Source organism: Bos indicus x Bos taurus, chromosome 21 (genome assembly GCF_003369695.1).
Source record: "Bos indicus x Bos taurus breed Angus x Brahman F1 hybrid chromosome 21, Bos_hybrid_MaternalHap_v2.0, whole genome shotgun sequence".
In the NCBI taxonomy this organism is placed as follows: domain Eukaryota; kingdom Metazoa; phylum Chordata; class Mammalia; order Artiodactyla; family Bovidae; genus Bos; species Bos indicus x Bos taurus.
In genome coordinates, this window is record NC_040096.1 from 27,793,095 (window position 1) to 27,814,144 (window position 21,050).

The 21,050-nt window shown below is 45.5% G+C and overlaps 1 protein-coding gene across 18 annotated transcripts in view; it reads left to right on the top strand.

Annotated features, from left to right (window-relative positions):
* The first annotated feature begins 6,867 nt into the window (after positions 1–6,867).
* The window catches only part of LOC113879511, an 89,761-nt gene continuing 75,578 nt past the window's right edge, over positions 6,868–21,050 (top strand). For 10 of the 18 annotated variants that reach the window (XR_003507354.1, XR_003507358.1, XR_003507359.1 and 7 more), the window contains exon 1: positions 6,970–7,198. The gene's annotated coding sequence lies outside the window, so the exon portion shown is untranslated. The other 8 variants (XR_003507350.1, XR_003507346.1, XR_003507353.1 and 5 more) reach the window with 8 other exon arrangements.

Here is a 21,050-nt window from a genome sequence, read left to right on the forward strand (position 1 = left end):
CCCACTGAACCCATCCTGCAAGGTTCAAGGACTGACTCAGTCCACTCCAGAAGTGAAGACTGGCAGTCTGCAGGTTACAGGTGACCTGCAGGTGGGTTTTGTTCAGTCGACACATACTGGCATTTTAAAAGAGTTGTCAACATTTGTAAATCAGGGCTTTATGCTTGAAATCCAGATTTCTGGTTCCTTTTCACATAAAGTCAGAAGAGCTGGTGGTGCTGGGCCTGCCTGCCTGGCAGTGGCTCCCCTGAGGTCAGACCTCTAGTCTCTCAGGCAGCCCTGGTCCCTTCACATGTCTGCCTGGTCCTGGAGCACCAAGCCCTTCCAATGATACTTAATTCCTTTTCAGCCAACCAAGACTGAGGACAATGCTGGGCCATCATCTCTGGACCTCCCATCTCTCACAGTGTCTTTAAATGTTAACTGTGAGGGACTTCCCAGGCAGTCCAGTGGTTAAGATTCTGCACTCCCACTTCAGGGGCTGTGGGTTTGATCCCTGGTTGGGGAACTAAGATCCTGCATGCTAAGCAGTATGGCCAAGAGAAAAGGAAGAAAAACAAAAAGTACATGTGGCATCCTGGAAGCCTGAAAGTCCACTGGGCTTTGCTCTTTCTAGCCCAATGTGGCTGGAGCATCTAGTGCAGGAGGGGATGGGTAATCAAGACCAGAGAGGTAGACTGAAGCAAGATCAGGCCAGGATCAGACAGGTCTTGTTAAGGTGTTTGCACCTGGGGCTTGATTCTGAGGCAGTGCACGACCTTGGAGAGTTTTAAGGGAAATAGCAGAAAGGTGGTATTGGCTACAAAGATCTCCCCAGACCACTAAGGAGTGGGGTTTAGCTTCGGCTAGTACACCCAGAGGGAGGAGAAGACAGGAGTACCAGGGTCTTCAGAGTGCTCATCTCAGCCATGTCCATGGTTGACACTGGAAGATGCTACAGTTCCTCTCAAGGCAATTTCCTTATTACAATTTCAAGAGTGTTTGGATTGCAGACATGCTTCAACCCTGGCTTCACCTTCTTCTTCTGAATACAGACAGGCAAACTGAGAACTGGAGGGAGAAGAGGAGGAAATGCTGGACTGGGATGCAGTGAAGCAGAGGGGTCCCAGCCATGCCGCCAGGCCAACTGGTGCAACCTTGGCCACCCATCCTCCACCCTCCAACTCTAGAGGTCTCCAGGCCCAATATCCAGTGGAAATCAAGTTGTGTGTTTCCTTTTTGTAATAAGGAAAGCTTTCCTCCTAACACTCAGTGAGACTCAAGGAAGGGCAACCAGCATGTTTGTGGTAGCTCAGACGGTAAAGAATCTGCCTGCAATACAGGAAACCTGGATTCAATCCCTGGATCAGTAAGATCCACTGGAGTAGGAAATGGCAACCCATTCCATTATTCTTGTCTGGAAAATCCCATGGACAGAGGAGCCTGGTGGGCTACAATCCATGGAGTCACAAAGAATCGGACATGACTGAACGACTAGCACTTTCACTTCACTTTCCCAGGTGTTCACGAATTCCTGAGCTTCTTAGACCTCCTTGCTGCTGCTGCTGCTGCTGAGTCGCTTCAGTCGTGTCCGACTCTGTGCAACCCCATAGACGGCAGCCCACCAGGCTCCTCTGTCCCTGGGATTCTCCAGGCAAGAACACTGGAGTGGGTTGCCATTTCCTTCTCCAATGCATAAAAGTGAAAAGTGAAAGTGAATTCATTCAGTCGAGCCCGACTCTTAGCGACCCCATGGACTGCAGCCCACCAGGCTCCTCTGTCCATGGGATCTTCCAGGCAAGAGTACTGGAGTGGGGTGCCATTGCCTTCTCTGTAGACCTCCTTAAGCCCTGCCTTATCTCAGCCTCCGCTCTCATTTCATCTTTCCCTTCCATCTCATATTTTGTAGAAGAAGAAACAGAGGCCAGCACTAGGAGGTGACTTACAATAGAGGGTAAAGTTCCAAAGGAACTTCCTCCAAAGATTACACATAGAATTACCATGTGATCCAGCAATTCCATTTCTGCATAGATACCCAAAGGAACTGAAAGCAGAGAATCGACTGGATATCTGTACACCACATTCAGAGTAGCATGATCCACAGGAGTCAAAAGATGGAAGCAGGAGGACTTCCCTGGTGGTCCAGTGGCTAAGACTACATGCTAACAATGCAGGGGCCCTGGGTTCAACCCCTGGTCAGGGAACTAGATCTGACATGCTGAAACAAAGATGGAAGATCTTGAGTTCCTCGACTAAGATCTGGCACAGCCAGATAGGTTGTGATGGACATGACTGAGTGATTTTAGTCGCTCAGTCATGTCCAACTCTTTGTGACCCTATGGACTGTAGCCTGCCAGACTCCTCTATCCATGGAATTCTCCAGGCAAGAATCCTGGAGTGCGTTGCCATTTACTTCTCCAGGGGCTCTTCCCAACCCAGGGATTGAATCCAGGTCTCCTGTATTGCAGGCGGGTTCTTTACTGTTGAACCACCAGGGAAGCCCTGGGTGCAGCCAAATAAATAAATATTAAATAAATATTTAAAAAGTAGAATTGTGGTTACCAGGGGCAGAGGGGGAATAGGGAGGTGTTTAATGTTTAAGAACACCTGAAATGTGGGAGACCTGGGTTCAATCCCTGGGTTGGGAAGATGGCCTGGAGAAGGGAACAGCTACCCACTCCAATATTCTGGCCTGGAGAAGTCCATGGAATGTATAACCCATGGGTTTGCAAAGAACCGGACATGACTGAGCAACTTTCACTTTTTCAATGATTTTAAAATATTTTGTGTTCAAAATGTTAAAACAAGACATGTACCTCAGAGTTTTAGTGTGGTGGTGGGGTCGCAAGGAGGCCCCTGTCTCTTTCTTTGATATTCTCAGGAGTAGTGCAGAGCAGATGCTATACAGAAAAAGGGAGTGAGGGTTCTTTGTGGGTTTCTGTGGTCAGAGAAGGGGTTGTATTAAGGGAAAGTTGAAGGAGAAACTGTAGTCAGATAAATGAAGAGGGGTCTGGAATTCATGGGGTGCACAGCCTGTTCACATCAGGGTTTAGAAAGCTGTGAGGACAAGAATAAAGCCTGGAGGGACAGTTGGGGGCTGTTTGGACTTCAAACATCGAGGTAAGGACTTTAGGATGTGCTTAACATTTATTATTATTAACATTAATAATGCTTAACCGTTGAGCACCAGTTCATCATTCAGCCTGTCTGTGCAATTCTTACAGGAAACCGATGGGAAGGTAGTCTTATTCTCCCCATTTTGCAGCTAAGCAAACTAAGGATTTTTTGAACAGGTGAATGACAGGAGAAAATTCCTTTAAACACTGTGCTCAGTCTCTCAGTCGTGTCCGACTCTTTGTGACCCCATGGTCTGCAGCCCATCAGGCTCCTCTGTCCATGGAATTTTCCAGGCAAGGATACTGGGGTGGGTTGCCATTTCCTTCTCCAGGGGATATTCCCCACCCAAGGAGTGAACCTACGGGTCGCGCTTGTCCTGCATTGCAGGCGGACTCATGTATATTCAATAACAGCACCTAACTGTCACCTAATAACAATTAAGTGACAAAAAATTGCACAAGTAAGACAGGTGCATAACCCCGACGTCGGTATCATGTAGTGTTATTCATGGTCGCCTCTTTCAGCGGCAGGCAGAGCTCCATCATCTCAAAAAGCCAGAGGTCAACCTCTCAGCCTGCCCAGTATCGCCCACTTCATCCCATTTCCGCAGGACTCTGGTGGAAAGGGGAGGTGCAGGACTCCACAGATGGCCATCAGTCCCATCAAATAAAATGGCAGTGAGCTTGCTGAATGATGAAACATCCAAAGGCAGATTCCATGACCTATCCCCTTTCTGGCCAGATTGCTGCCCCTGAAGCTTCCCTGTGCAGAAGCTGCTCAAAATGCTATTGACAAGGGGCTTCAGAAGCTGCTATTTCTCTCTGGCCATTCCCAAGCCCACATCGTTGCAGTTCTATATTGCCTATAGACTTCTGCAACTGGGCCTTTCCCCTTCTTTTGTTTGGGTTAGGCAAAGCCTCGCTTTCCCTCGCCCTGACAATAATGTAAAATCAAATCTAGGCTGTAATTAGAGATACCAAGGGAACATTTCATGCAAAGATGGGCACAATAAAGGACAGAAATGGTATGCACCTAACAGAAGCAAACAATATTAAGAAAAAGTGGCAAGAATACACAGAAGAACTACATAAAAAAGATCTTTATGACACAGATAACCACAATGGTGTGATAACTTACCTAGAGCCAGATATCCTGGAATGTGAAGTCAATGGGCCTTAGGAAGCATCATTATGAACAAAGTTAGTGGAGGTGATGGAATTCCAGTTGAGCTATTTCAAATCCTAAAAGATGACGCTATGAAAATGCTGCACTCAATATGCCAGCAAACTTGGAAAACTCAGCAGTGGCCACAGGACTGGAAAAGGTCAGTTTTCATTCCAATCTCAAAGAAGGGCAATGCCAAAGAATGTTCAAACTACTGCACAATTGCACTCATCTCACAGCTAGCAAAGTAATGCTCAAAATTCTCTAAGCTAGGCTTCAACAGTACATGAACCGTGAATTTCCAGATGTTCAAGCTGGATTTAGGAAAGGCAGAGGAACCAGAGATCAAATTGCCAACATCCTTTGGATCATCGAAAAAGCAAGATAATTCCAGAAAAACATCTACTTCTGCTTTACTGATTACGCCAAAGCCTTTGACTGTGTACATCACAACATACTGTGGAAAATTCTGAAAGAGATGGGAATACCAGACCACCTTACCTGCTTCCTGAGATCTGTATGCAGGTCAAGAAGCAACAGTTAGAACCAGACATGCAACAATGGACTGGTTCCAAATTGGGAAAGGAGTATGTCAAGGCTGTATATTGTCACCCTGCTTATTTGGCTCATATGCAGAATACATCATGTGAAATGCTGGGCTGGATGAAGCACAAGCTGGAATCAAGATTCAGTTCAGTTTAGTCGCTCAGTCGTGTCCGACTCTTTGCAACCCCATGAATCACAGCACACCAGGCCTCCCTGTCCATCACCAACTCCTGGAGTTCACTCAAACTCATGTCCATTGAGTCAGTGATGCCATCAAGCCATCTCATCCTCTGTTGTCCCCTTCTCCTCCTGCCACCAATCCCTCCCAGCATCAGGGTCTTTTCCAATGAGTCAACTCTTCACATGAGGTGGAGTTTCAGCCTCAGCATCAGTCCTTTCAATGAACACCCAGGACTGGTCTCCTTTAGGATGGACTGGTTGGATCTCCTTGCAGTCCAAGGGACTCTCAAGAGTCTTCTCCAATACCACAGTTCAAAAGCATCAATTCTTTGGTGCTCAGCGTTCTTCACAGTCCAACTCTCACATCCATATGTGACCACTGGAAAAACCATAGCCTTGCTAGACAGAGCTTTGTTGGCAAAGTAATGTCTCTGCTTTTGAATATGCTGTCTAGGTTGGTCATAACTTTCCTTCCAAGGAGTAAATATCTTTTAATTTCATGGCTGCAAACTGCAGTGATTTTGGAGCCAAAAAAAAAGTCTGACACTGTTTCCCCATCTATTTGCCATGAAGTGATGGGACAAGATGCCATGATCTTAGTTTTATGAATGTTGAGCTTTAAGCCAACTTTTTCATTCTCCTCTTTCACTTTCATCAAGAGGCTTTTTAGCTCCTCTTCACTTTCTGCCATAAGGGTGGTGTCATCTGCACGTATCTGAGGTTATTGATATTGCTGGGAGAAATATCTATAACCTCAGATACACAGCTGATACCACCCTTTTGGCAGAAAGTGAAGAGGAACTAAAGAGCCTCTAATAAAAGTGAAAGAGGAGAGTGGAAAAGCTGGCTTAAAACTCAACATTCAAAAAAGGAAGATCATGGCATTCAGTCCCATCACTTCATGGCAAATAGATGGGGAGACAATGGAAACAGTGACAGACTTTCTTTTCTTGGGCTCCAAAATCACTGCAGATGAAATTAAAAGACGCTTGCTCCTTGGAAGAAAAGTTATGACCAACCTAGATAGCATATTCGGAGAAGGCAATGGCACCCCACTCCAGTACTCTTGCCTGGAAAATCCCATGGACGGAGGAGCCTGGTAGGCTGTAGTCCATGGGGTTGCTAGGAGTCGGACACGACTGAGCGACTTCACTTTCACTTTTCACTTTCATGCATTGGAGAAGGAAATGGCAACCCACTCCAGTGTTCTTGCCTGGAGAATCCCAGGGACGGCGGAGCCTGGTGGGCTTCCGTCCATGGGGTCGCACAGAGTCGGACACGACTGAAGCGACTTAGCAGCAGCAGCAGCAGACAGCATATTAAAAAGCAGAGATGTTATTTTGTCAACAATGGTCCTTCTAGTCAAAGCTATGGTTTGTCCAGTAGTCATGTATGGATGTGAGAGTTGGACTATAAAGAAAGCTGAGCAACAAAGAACTGATGCTTTTGAACTGTGGTGCTGGAGAAGACTCTTGAGAGTCCCTTGGACTGCAAGGAGATCCAACCAGTCCATCCTAAAGGAAATCAGTCCTGAATATTCAATGGAAGGACTGAAGTTGAAGCTGAAACTCCAATACTTTGGCCACCTGATGCAAAGAACTGACTCACTGGAAAAGACCCTGATGCTGGGAAACATTGAAGACAGGCGGAGAAGGGGACTACAGAGGATGAGATGATTGGATGGCATTACTGACTCCATGGACATGAGTCTGAGCAAGCTCTCGGAGTTGGTGATGGACTGGGAAGCCTCGTGTGCTGCAGTCCATGGGGGTCACAAAGAGTCGGACAGGACTGAGCGACTGAAGGGAACTGAACTGAAAAACGCAGGCGACGGGGGCGGGGTTGGGGGTTGGGCATAAAGGGTGGAGGAAGAGGGTAGGCCTCGGACCCTGCCGCGCCCCCCGGGACGCCTCAAGGGCGTGGGAACTACCAATCCCGGCGTGCCCCGGTCGGCGCGGGCGCAGGGGCCCGTGCGCGGTGGGTAGCCGTTAGCTGGACCAGCGGTTGCCTGGGTTGAGGAGATGGGCTCTGCGGGCGGTGGCAAATCCGGCCTAGTATGTGAAGTTGGCGGTGCCTGATGGCGCCTCTGACACGAAGCTGCGTGGGGTAGAGTAGAGGGTGGTAGTTGCGGCAAGTGGGAGAAGGAGGGAGGCGGCGGTGAATCACTTATAAATGACTCCGAAGCAGGACCTGGAGACTAAATTCCAGGAGGGTGAGTCTGAACCCCAGGGGAAAGGCCCCTAACGGCGCCGGAGAGAGACGGGGCCGGAGACGGCGGGGGTCGCGACCTGGGGACCCGGTGGGCACGGCTTTGTGCGGGGGAAGCGCATCGCGGCGGGGTATTTCTGTGCGTCGTGAGGCTAAAAATATTTTGGGAGGCGGAAGCGTTAGGCAGGCGTTAGAGTGGGAGAGGGAGCCCTTGCCACGTGGCACAGCCTTGGTGCCGTGATTGTCGTTGAGAGGAAGAGGGCGCGGAGAAGGTAATCTGTTGTAGGGTGGCGGCGGCGGCTGTTTCGGGCGCCGTGCCGGGCTCCCCCGTCCGCTTGGGCGTTCGAGGGTTGTCGCTCCGGGGCAGCCGGAGCCGGGAGGTGGGGTACTTCGCGGAGTGCGTGAGCTTTGCGCCTCCGGCTGGGAGAACTGCGTGTTAAGATGGCCGCCCCATCACAGGCGCCGGCGCCTAGGTTCCCGGCTTGCGGCTGCACACGCGGCTTTAGGGCAGAGGAGCGTCTCCTTCTTCCCCAGCCTCGGAGCGGGAACCCGTTCTTCTGCAGTGGCCGGCGTGGAGGTGGGTGGGGACAGGAGAAAAAGCGCGAGCATCCGAGTCGGCTTTGTGTCTCCCGAAGGTATCCTTTTGCCGTCCGAAAAGCCGAGTGCCAAGGTCCTATGGGAACGTGAGCGCGCTCTCGGCGCGCTGTGGATTAGTAAAACAATAACTGAAAACTGCCTTAATATGTTTTCATTTAGAAGTCCCGTTACCTTGATGTCAGCCTTTTAAGTACGGCAGTGGTTTGGCTAATTGAGGTAATATTTGATTAACAGTGATTTGAAAGTTGAGTTTTTACTGTCTCCCATCAACGTGTAGGCTGACTGTTGCTGCTGCTGCTAAGTCACTTCAGTCGTGTCCGACTCTATGTGACCCCATGGACGGAAGCCCACCAGGCTCCCCCGTCCCTGGGATTCTCCAGGCAAGAACACTGGAGTGGGTTGCCATTTCCTTCTCCATTGCATGAAAGTGAAAAATGAAAGGGAAGTCGCTCAGTCGTGTAGGACTCTTCACGACCCCATGGACTGCAGCCCACCAGGCTCCTCCGTCCATGGGATTTTCCAGGCAAGAGTACTGGAGTGGGATGCCATCTGATTGTAGAGAGCTTGATTTCCAGGGGAAGACAGCTCTGTAATTTTCACAATTACTTTATCTATTAATTTACGTTGGAGACTTAACAGTAAACTAAAGTGGAAGTGAAGTTTTGTAAGGCTAGCAACTTTAAAATTATCCTTCATTATCACAGAGTCGGACATGACTGAAGCGACTTAGCAGCAGCAGCAGCAGCAGCAGCAGCAGCAGCATTATGGCTGTACGTGTTAGTTACCATGGATGTCAAGATGTCTGCAAAAAATTGTAGGGATTTTCAAACTTTGATGTGTGTTAGAATTACTTTTAGTCATATACACAAAACCCAAGTGTATTGTAACTATGGAATATTTAAGAGGTTGCCGAGGTTGTTTTCCCCATAACTGACTCTTAATACCTGCTTTCTCCCACTCGGAGAAGCTATGTGACTACTTCTGTGGATTGCTTTTTTTAAACCAGATGTTTTAGAGCAAGGATTCTTGATGTAGGGTGTTTATAATTCAGAACACCCCTTGAACTTTGACGGGAGAAAGCTTTTTCTATTTTCTAACTAAAATTTGTAGTTCAGTTATGACTAGGTTTCCTCCCCCACAAAAAAGCAAAACAACCCTCCCACAGTAGTATTAGCTGTATGTTTTCACATCCCAGCATAAAGTTGTGGGAGATACATTCAGGTGTAATGTATGCTGTTCCTTATTTCAGAATTGTGGTAGCTCGTGGATCAGCAGCTAAATGTTTGTTGTAGCAATGAAGGAGCTCATAGAATACCACAGCACATGATATTCTAAATGTTTTTATAACTCTTTCAATACAGTTGGTTTCTTTTGTAGTACTGTTTTACATGTTTGTAGAAAAATTCTGGCCCAAAGACAACCGGACTGTGAAGGATCCATAGCACAAAAAATTAATCCTCGATGTAGGACATCGAAGGAAAATGACGCAGATTTGGGATAGTTAAGGATGGCTTTCTGGAGGAAGTGCTTTACTTCTAAACTGGCAGAATGATAGTGGGAGAGGAGATAGAGTAAAGGTGTATCCATGTGCTGCTGCAAGCAGTGAATTAGAGAAGAGGGCTGCAGAGGATGAGATGGTTAGATAGCATCACAGACTTCAGTGGACATGAATTTGAGCAAATTCTAGGAGACAGTGAAAAACAGGGAAGCCTGGCAGTGCTGTGACCCCATGGGTTAGTTAGTTAGTTCCTTTCTTGTAAGGAAAAAGGAATATTCTTTTGGAACTAACACCTTTATTAAAACACTGAAGAAGAATTGAGCTTCTGTAATGGTGAAAATATGAATGATGGTAAAGCTTTTATCATGATTCTTTTTTAAACTTGAAAGTTTCTCTTGTTAAACAGTGGTACAGCATATATAAGCATGGAATCAAGATTGCTGGGAGAAATATCAATAACCTCAGATACGCAGATGACACCAGCCTTACGGCAGAAAGCGAAGAACTGAAGAGCCTCTTGATGAAAGTGAAAGAGGAGAGTGAAAAAGTTGGCTTAAAACTCAGCATTCAAAAAACTAAGATCATGGCATCCAGGCCCATCACTTCATGGCAAATAGATGGGGAAACAATGGAAACAGTGACAGACTTTATTTTGGGGGGCTGAAAAATCACTGCAGATGGTGACTGCAGCCATGAAATTAAAAGATGCTTGCTCCTTGGAAGAAGAGCTATGACCAATCTAGACAGCATGTTCAAAAGCAGAGACATTACTTTGTCAACAAAGGTCCATCTAGTCCAAGCTATGGTTTTTTCTAGTAGTCATGTATGGATGTAAGAGTTGGACTATAAAGAAAACTGAGCGCCAAATAATTGATGCTTTCAAACTGTGGTGTTGCAGAAGACTCCCTTGGACTGCAAGAAGATCCAACCAGTCAGTCCTAAAGGAAATCAGTACTGAATATTCATTGGAAAGACTGATGCTGAAGTGCCAATACTTTGGCCACCTGATGCGAAAAACTGACTCATTGAAAAAGACCCTGATGCTGGGAAAGATTGAAGGCAGGAAGAGAAGGGGACTACAGAGGATGAGATGCTTGGATGGCCTTACAGACTCGATGGACATGAGTTTGAGATGGACTAGGAAGCCTGGTGTACTGCAGTCCATGGGGTCACAAAGAGTCGGACACGACTGAAACGACTTAGCCCACAAGAAGAACACAAGATTTTTTTCATCTGTTACTTTGCTGGTTGCTGATAATCTGCAGCAGAATAACTTATTGACTTGTGTAAACTAATGAACTTTTAAAATAATGTGGTGTAAGTATTTTTCTTTAACTGAATTTGTTTTTGCATTTTAGCTTTTTGACTAGTTAGACTTTGAGAAAGCACAACTACAACTTTTGTTAGCTATTCTTGGATAGCTTATCTAGCCTCTTGATTTAAGGTTTAGGGTGAGCTTCTGTGCGTATGGTTTTTCAAATTTGTTGGACTAACTCCCAACAAGTGACTTTATGACTGTTCAGCAGTATAACTTTGAATATTTAAGTGGTCTAAAGGCTTAAATGATGTTCTTTTCAAGAGGCTCATTAGGCTCATTTTGGCCACTAAAGAGTTTCCGTGTAGAGCTTGTCTTTGAAAGATAACTGTACTCAGGTAGTCTTTTTTTTTTTTTTTCCTTCAGTATTTCTAAGTTAATTTTTTCTTTTTTATTTCAGTTTGTAAGTTGCCATAAAGGATAAACAAGTGAAATACTTTTTACATTTCAGTGGTTGGAATAAAAAGTACTAGATTTTTTAAAGCAATTTTTATTTATAATTTACAAGGAGGCTTTGTGTCATAAAATGATAGAAGCATATGCTTCTTAGTTCTTGCACAGTTATAATGTAAATACATATTAGAGCAAAGCTGAACCATTTGTAGTATGATGAAAATATAGAAACTAGGGTATACACCTGTTTTGTTTTACATTCTTTGGCATATTTCTTGTGTTCTGGTATAATATGTAATAGTTATTCAGTTCAGTTGCTCAGTCGTGTCCGACTCTTTGCGACCCCATGGACTGCAGCATGCCAGGCTTCCCTGTCCATCACCAACTCCTGGAGCTTGCTCAAACTCATGACTAATAAGTCGTTAGCCTAGCTATTTTCTGGTTTTGATACATTTTATGACACCTTGAGTTGTTTTGCCTTAACACAGACTTTACCGACTAAAAATGGTATTTCAGGCAGTTTATACTCAAACCTCAATGGGTTTTTCTACCAAGAAAGGGGGAAAGATTTAGAAATTGCCTAATTTGTTTGACAGATGCATTGACCAACTCAGGTTTTGAACTCTGGAAGCATAATTAAATACTAACAAAGTGAATTCACGTGGTTCACTCTTAGCATATGGTTTAACACAGGTACAGAAATTTAATTCCAGACCTAATTTTCTACTCCAAAGAGCTATTTTTAAAATAAAGCAGTGGTGTATCGATGTTGCTGGGCATCGACAGTGGTTGTAGACTGGACATATTCTACAATATTCAGTTTGTGGAGCTCTTTGTCCGTGATGGGTCTTTCTTATTGGGGCCCACAAATACCACATCTGATTATTTACTCATTTTTGGTGTTTGTGATTGAATAGCCTGTAACATTTACTATGAGAGATTTTTATGTACATGTATGGCTGAGTCCTCTGCTGTTCACCTGAAACTATCACAGCATTATTAATTGGCTATACCCCAATACAAAAGAAAAGTTTAAAGTTGGAAAAAGAAATGTTGTGTAGTTTTCCCGGGTTGGTCTGTCAAAGTCTTGGAAAAATCCATTATTTGCAAACTAGGAGACCTGTTTGCTGAGCCAATGCCTGTGTTTAGCAGTGATGGATTTCTCAACCCACCCCACCCCCACTGGGCAGCAAGGGTGCACATTGCTCCAGTGAAACGCGGTTTGTGTTCTTGGGTCTTCCAGTGTGATGATGGCCCATGTGTTCTGATATCTGTGCGTGTCACCCAGAGCCGGTGACAGCTATGGGGTGGGGAATTAGGAGATCCAGGAAGCCCCCAGCAGCTGCCAGCCAGGCAGGGCCTCCTCCTGAGAGGGGCACATTGAGGCCTGCTCTTTTCTTCTTGCCAGCCAGCCGCTATGGCGAGGATGGAGCAAGACCAGAAATATGTGCATGAACATCTGTTACAGTAGAGTGCCTGCTAAGTGTCAGTCGTGTGTTTTTGGTGTGTGTCCCAGCTTGCCTGCCAGGCCTACCCACCAGGAGCTACCTTGGATCTCTAGATCCAAGCTAGAGAGCAAGTCCTGGTGCTGCCCACCTGGCCTGACTGCTCGATTGTGAGTCCCTGAGGCAGACCTGACCTCAGCCCCGCCTGTACGTGCCTTATTCTGTGTCCGTGTGCAGCAAAGATTCTACTCGTGACCTTTCCTTGCTCTTCATGGGGCAGATAGGAGGGAGCTGGTGTGTGGCAGGGTGGACGGTGCCATCTGCTCTTGGGGGAATGTTCCTGCGCTGCAACTCTTCAGAGCAGGAGCCCCTCCAGATTGAGAGCTCTTGATTGTGTGTCTCCTTTGGACTTTCACAGTTTTTGGCTTTTCAGTTAATTGCATTTCCTCAAGGAATAGTTTTCTTCTTGATCACAAGCTGGTCAGTGCTTAATCAGCAGTGAGAAAGGTGCAGCTTCAATGGCTGTGTCACCCATCCCCTCCTGCCCCCACACCCGCCAGAGGCAGACATCTCTCGCTTGGGTTGACTTAATGAGGGAGCTTCCCTGGGGGCTCCTGCATATGGCAGTGTTCTCCCCACTCCCAGCTTTGGGGACCCTGCCTTAACTCTGCGTGTGTTGCTTCTTTCATCCATTATGAGATGACTTGTCTGATAATAAAAAAAGAGGTGCCAGGCACTTTAATGGCAGCCCCTAGCATTCCCTCCCAGCCCTCTCATCTGTGAGGTCTCTGCAGTGCTAGTGCTGGGGTGGGTGCCTTCTCTTTAGTTACCTTGGAACCCCTTTGCCAGGGGCTCCATCCAACCATCCATCCATTCATCTATCCATCCACTCATCCATCCATCCATCCACCTACCTACCTATTCTCTCATCCATCCATCTCTCCATCCACCCATCCATTCATCCATCCATCTAGCTGTCTGTCCATCCAACCATCCATCCATCCATCCATTTCCATCCATCAATCCACCCATCTCATCCAGCCGTTCATCCGTCCAGCCATCCACTCATCCATCCAACCATCCACACATCCATCCAACCATCTATCCACCCTTCCATCCATCCATCCATCAATCCAGCACCTGTCCATCCACTCAACCATCCATCCATCCAGCAGTGCATCCAACAGGTATTTCCCAAGTGCCTGCTCTGTTCCATCATTCTGATCCCTGTCTAGAGCTGGGTGGAGTCAGGAGAGGAGTGGAGGGGGGCTGATGGGGAGTGTGGGGGGAATCAGACCCTGAGTGTGACTCTGGCCCCAGAGGAGCCCAGGCTGGAAGGTGTGAGTACCTAGCATAGGGCAGGGGACTTGGTACCCCTTTGGAAGAGCAGGTGGATTTGCCCATCTAGAGCTCGGGCCAGAAGAGCCTCCAGGCAGAGGGCCAGGCTGAAGCGGTGGTACCTGATATGGGGGTGGGGGCCAAATGTCTGGTGGTGGGATAATGTGGTTTGGGCAGGCCAGAGCCAGAGGTGGTGGGTCCTGACTGTCAGGGGCTTGAGCGTCCTTGGAGATATGGGGGCGTCTTGGTGTGGTTGGGGGCAGAACAGGTGGGGTTACACACACTGTCCAGTGACATATCTAGGAAATGTTTCTCAACACCACTTACTGAAGAAGACTAACTTTTCCTCCTTTGTTGAAGATTAATTGTCCATAGATGTAGGGGTTTATTTTGGGTCCCTCTATTCTGTTTCATTTATCCAAATGTCTAATTTTGTGCCAGTACCATGCTGTTTTGATTACTGTAGCTTTGCAGTATTGTCTGAAGTCTGGGAGAGTTAATGCCTCTTGCTTAATTAACTCTCTGGCATAATGATTGCACTTAGGCATCATGAGAACCATACAGCTTTATTTATTTATTTTTGGCTGCACTGGGTCTTATTCCTTCGCACAGACTTTCTCTTGTGCTGAGTGGGGGCTACTCTTTGTTGTGGTGCATGGGCTTCTCATTGCAATGATTTCTCTTGCTGTGGAGCACAGACTCTAGAGCATGGGCTCAGTGGTCATGGTGCACGGGCCTAGTTGCCCCACAGTATGTGAAATCTTCCCAGAGCAGGGATTGAACCCATGTCCTCTGCGTCAGCAGGCACATTCTTAGCCACTGAGCCATCAGGGAAGTCTCAGTAAATTCTTTTAAACACTCTTGATTATGTGGACATTGATATTGCCATCTGGTATAGGCAACTAGTATTTGTGTAAAAGCTTTTCTTCAACTAGGACAGGCAGCCCTTACATTGGGATTTCTTAGCTAGGAAAAAATGTCTTGGAAATGAATATATTAAAACTATGCAGAAACCGATGATCCTGTAGATCTAGGCTGGTGATTCAGAACCCCTGAAAATGCTGCAATAGAGAGGGGGCCAGTGAGATCCTCTAGCCTCATCTATTGCACACAAAGAGCTTCAGTAACTTGTTCTAGGCCTCCTGGATGACTGGTAGCAAAAGACATTCAGAGTTTAACTTTAGCAGATATTGCCAACAGTCTCAAGGTGGTGTACTAATTCACTCCAACCAGTAGTATATGATGGTCCTGGCTTTTCTATATCACCAACACTGATCAGGGGTTAATATCCAAAATATACAAAAAACTTACACAAACTCAATATTAAGAAAACAACCTGACTGAAAAATGGACAGAGGACCTGAATAGACACTTTTCCGAGGAAGACATACAGATTGTCAACAGGCACATGAAAAGATGCTTGTTTAACATCACAATCAAATGGGAAATGAAAATCAAAACCACAATGAGATAATCACCTCACAACTGTCAGAATGGCTGTTGTTAAAGACAACAGATAACAGGTATTGGTGAGGATACTGGGAAAAGGGAAATCTTGTGCATTGTTGGTGGGGATGTAAATTGGAATAACCACCATGGAAAAGCTGAGGATCCCTCAGAAGGGTTAAAAATAGAACTATGAAGGACTTCCCTGGTCTTCCAGTGGTTAAGAATCTGCCTTGAAATTCAGGGGATGTGGGTTTGATCCCTGGTCGGGAAACTGAGATCCCATATGCCACAACTGAAAGATCCTGCATGCTGCAGATCCCACAGCAGCTAAGACCCAGTGCAGCCAAATTAAAAAGAAAAATACAAACTTCCAGTTACAAAATAAATGAGTTACAGGTATGAAATGGACAGTCTGTACAATGTCAGTAATTATTTAATATCTTTGTATGGTGACATATTGTAGCTAGACTTATTCTGGTGATCAGTTTGAAATGTATAGAAATATGTTCACTAATATTCACTATGTTCTCTAGCAAGAATTGACATAGTGTTATGAGTCAATTATATTTCAAAAACAAACTCATAGAAAAACAGATTAGGGTTTTAGCTTACCAGAGTCTGGGGGTGGGGAGAAAGGAGAATTGGATGAGGGCAGTCAAAAGGTTTTAAGTCAGTTTTGAAAGTTTTTAAATTTAATTCTTAATTTATTTTTGGCTGCCCTGGGTCTTCGTTGCTTTGTGGGCTTTGTCTAGTTGCAGTGGGCGGGAGCTACTCTCTAGTTGCAGGGTACAGACTTCTCACTGCAGTGGCTTCTCTTGAAAAGCATGGGCTCTGGCAAAGCACGGACTCTGGGGTGCATGGGCTCAGTAGTTGTGGTGCACAGACTTGGTTGCCCCATGGCATGTGCAGTCCTCCCAGAGCAGGGACTGACCCCATGTCCTCTGTATTGGCAGTCAGATTCTTAACCACTGGACCACCAGGGAAGTCCAGATTAATTAGTTTTAAGATAAATAAGTAATAAGAATATAACATACAACATGATAAACATAGCATGACTGTATGTTATTTATGAAAGTTGTTAAGAGATTGTGAGTTCTCATAAGAAAAGTAATTTTTTATTTCTTTAATATTTTTTTACCTATATGAGATGATGGATGTTTACTAAACATGTGATACACTTCATGATGTGTGTAAATCAAATCATTGTGCTGTATACCTTAAACTTACACAGTGCTGTATATCAATTATAGTGTAATAAAACTGGAAGGGAAAAAAATGAATAACAAATTCATAATAAACTCCCAGCTGTTTTATAGGTGCTGACATTTTTGTCAGTGTTTTCTTTAATAAAAGCATTTGAAATTCCATATTATACTGCTATAGGTAGAATCACTGAAGTCCAGATTCTGAGTGTTATTCAAAATATTGAATTTCCACAATATAACATGATACTTTGCTTTGCCAGGGTTGTTTTGTTGGAGGGGGAAGGATAGGGGAGTGTTAAAGATGAGTTAAATTGAATGCTGTTACCAATTTCTTTAGGCTTGACCCCACTGAGAAACTAGTTTTGGTTTCTGTAAATACTGCTTTTAGACTGGAGACAGTGGCTTCTGTAGCTGGCTTCTCTTTTGCTTTTTAGTGAGGTCCTGGCCAAGGAGTCTATGGTATGTCTCCAGAAAGCCCTGAGTCACCTTTGGGAAATATGGGAGTTGATTGGGATTCATGTTAACAAAGAAAGATTGGCCGTTTGTTAAATATTGAAGCTGGGTGATGGCTACACAGGGATTCATTGCATTCCAATAGTCTGCTTTTGATTGTTTGAAAACTTCTATAATAGGTTAACCAAAAACAAAACAACAAACCTTCTTTGCTCACCGAGTATTTTTTACTGAGCTTTCCCTCACTCCCTCCCCTTTAGTTAGATCAAATCTCAGCTGCACAGAAAGGAAGAAGCTGCGATTTGCAGATGAGTGACACATACATCCACCAAATCACAGGGACTTGAGTCCCTTCTGTCCTAAGTTTGCTAGCCTCTTGAGTCTGGCCCCAAGGTTGCTGTGAGTTGCCCATTCCGTCCAGAGTAACTTTCACTCCAGCTTCGGTGATCTTGTCACCTGTTGCCTCCTCCAGCAGATGCCACACCTGTGCCCTCTAATGCAGCTCACCCTCATCCAGTATGATGTGAAAGTCCTTCATGGTGTCAGGAACTAGGACTGACTGGAGATAGGGCACCATGGAGTCCTCTGACCCCTGCCCAATGAATCTCTATTCCCCTGTCCAGCCTCCCAGCTTGGGCTGGGGCAGTGGGGGACCAGGGAGGAGAGAATGACAGTATCCCCAACACCTCAGTGCCAGTAGATTAGGATCTGAGACTCTGACCGTATAGAGTAGGGATGGGTCAACCTGCAGGAAGTGTAGACCACCTTAACTGGCAAAGGTAAAAGGCAGGGCTTTCTGCCATTGTGGATTGGCTGGTGGGTTGGTCTTCCCAGGTATAGTTAGTGGAAAAGAACCCGCCTGCCAGTGCAGGAGACATAAGAGACATGGGATGGATCCCTGCATTGGAAAGATCGCTGGAGGAGGGTATTGCAACTCACTCCAGTATTCTTGCTTGGAGAATCGTCATGGACAGAGGAGCCTGGTGGGCTACAGTCCATAGTGTCGCAAAGAATAGGACACGACTGAAGTGACTGAGCACACACATCAGGTTTCCCAGCCATTTTTTCATTCACTCAACCAATATTGAAATCTATGTTGGGGGAATTCCCTGGAGGTCCAGTGGTTAGGACTCCATGCTTCCATTGCAGGGGACATGGGTTCAATCCCTGGTCAGGGAAGTAAGATCCCACTTGCCACTCACCAAAAAAAAAAAAAAAAAAATTTCTTAAAGATGCGGGGGATAAAAAACAAACACAACTATGTTGGGGTTGGAACTACAGCAATGAAACAGGTCTCCTGCCCTTTTGGGATCTACTTTCTAATGGGAAGGTGATAATGAATTATGCATTACTAATATATTTCAAACACTGGGAAAAACTAATCTGGGTGTGGTTATAGTTAAGACCATGAAGGGAGCTTAGACTAGGGTGATTAAGGAAGGCCTATGAAAGTAACATTTGATCTGAGACCTGAGTGGTAAGGACCCAGCCAAGTGAAAATTTGGGGACAACAAACTAGTAAGTGCAAAAGCCTGAGATTAGCATTTATAACAAAGTCGATCAGTCGTGTCCGACTCTTTGTGACCCCATGGACTGCAGGCTCCCAGGCTCCTCTGTCCATGGGATTTTCCAGGCAAGAGTACTGGAGTGGGTTGCCATTTCCTTCTCCAGGGGATCTTCCCGACTCAGGGATTGAACCTGGATCCTCCCACATTGCAGGCGGACGCTTTACCCTCTAAGCCACCAGGGAAGCTGGAGAACAAAAGATTTAAGCTAGTGAGCATTAGGATGGTAGGGGATGAGGTAAATGGAAAACATCCAAGGTAGTAGTAAATGCTTCTGTTTTTTTGTAGTCCCCTAGGAAAGGGCACGGAGAAGGCAATGGCACCCCACTCCAGTACTTTTGCCTAGAAAATCCCATGGACGGAGGAGCCTGGTAGGCTGCAGTCCATGGGGTCGCTAGAGTCGGACACGACTGAGCGACTTCACTTTCACTTTTCACTTTCATGCATTGGAGAAAGAAATGGCAACCCACTCCAGTGTTATTGCCTGGAGAATCCCAGGGATGGGAAGCCTGGTGGGCTGCCCTCTATGGGGTCGCACAGAGTCGGACACGACTGAAGCGACTTAGCAGCAGTAGCAGCAGCAGGAAAGGGCAAGTCAAATGATGTGCAGGAATTAGAAATACCTATTTAAGCAGTCGAATAGCATCTTGCTGCTCTAAGGTTCTAATGGCAGATTACGTTCTAACATCATAAAAATACCATTGTTTTTATTGTAAGTTACATGAAAGTGACAGAGTGGTGAGAACAAAGGCCATGTGTGGCTACTGCTCTGCTCTGTTACCAGAATCTGAATTCCTTTGACTGGCATGTTACAGGGCCTTGCCCACTTATACTGAGCAAATGCTCCAGTTAACAACAGTCAGTGATACTATAATTGCTATTAATGACATTTGAAATAGCAGCAAGATACATGAACAGACTATCAATGACAGGGTTGGGATACCAGTGTTTTCACTAGAAAAGCATTTTGTATATATTTAATGCATATATATTAAATTCTGACTATCCCATTTTTGCTGGTAAATTGTTAAAATGAGACATTGTTGAGAACTGTCATTGGACTCTTATGTTGCCTGAATATGTCTCTATTTGTATTTTGATAAGTCACTTTCTGGTGATTATATTCATTAAATATTTCTAAAAGAAACAGTGTAATTAACAGAAATTATGCCAGGATTCCTGGAATTTTAGAAGCCTTAAAAAAAAGTAAGACCTGGGTTCAAGTCTCAGTGCTGTCATGTACTCACAGTTGCATGGCCGTGGGTATATCCAAAAACCCTTGAGACTGAATTTGTAAAAGTAATCTATTATCTGTTCTGCCTAGATCACAAGAGCCTTGTAAAAATCTGATAAAAAACTGTAAAATAAGATTCTGCTTAAGCTTTTGGAAGTGGCAGGAGATTATGCGGAGAGCCTGTAAAGCCTGTGCATGCCCTGTATTTTTTGTGTTTGGACAGACCCCCACACCCTAATCTTTTTCAGAGCCCCAGCAATTAAAAGAGGATCAGCTTTATACTGGGTGTTTGCTGCTGCTAAGTCACTTTAGCCTTGTCCAACCCTGTGCCACCCCATAGATGGCAGCCCACCAGGCTCCACCGTCCCTGGGATTCTCCAGGCAAGAACACTGGAGTGGGTTGCCATTTCCTTCTTCAGTGCATGAAAGTGAAGTCGCTCAGTCATGTCCGACTCTTATCGACCCCATGGACTGCACCCGACCAGGCTCCTCCATCCATGGGATTTTCCAGGAAAGAGTACTGGAGTGGGGTGCCATTGCCTTCTCCAATACTGGGTGTTTCAGTTCAGTTCAGGTCAGTCGCTCAGTCGTGTCCAACTCTTTGCAACCCCCGAAAATAAAAACCTCTAGGCCCCAGCGGTTGACCCCAATAAAAATAGAAATCCAGGCCCTTGTTCTCTCTACCCATGACCGTGTGGTGTGGCCTCAGGTTTGCCATGTAATTTCCAGGTCCTGTAAGTGTTAAACTTCCCCTTCCCACTGCCATAGTTTGTTGATGATTATTGAAGGGAATCTTGTAATCTTAAGACCCACAAGGGCTGGTCCAGCCACAGCACTGGTTATTGATAGACTGAGCCCGACCTACAACACCGACAACATTAAGTTGACAGATGGAGGTCTGTGAGGTAGTAATTTGACCTACAGCACCCAGAGGACAGGTCCTAGATAAGTGAAGGACGGCCACTTCCCCAGTGATGTGAATAGAGTACAAGATTGAGAGTGTGGAAGGTAAGGAGGAGGCCAAGAGGCTTTAATAGCTCTTTACTTAATGGCCTGACTTTTCTCTGAAAGAAAAAGTTATTTACTGATCCCCAAAGGGGAGTTGACAGGTAAGAATTTGGAAGAGTTGAAAAGGCTGGTATTCAATACACAAGAGGAAGCTGACAGAAGAGAGGTGTTATAGGCTCATAAAATTATGATCATCTTATAAAACACCCTTCATTCTAAATCTCAACCCCAAAGTTACTCTGATGAGAATGAAAAGTGGAACATGACCTAAAGAGGACTATTTAGCAATATTTATCAAAATGCAAATCCATTTAGCTTTGGCTTCAGCAACCCTACTTCTGGGAATGTGAATAACA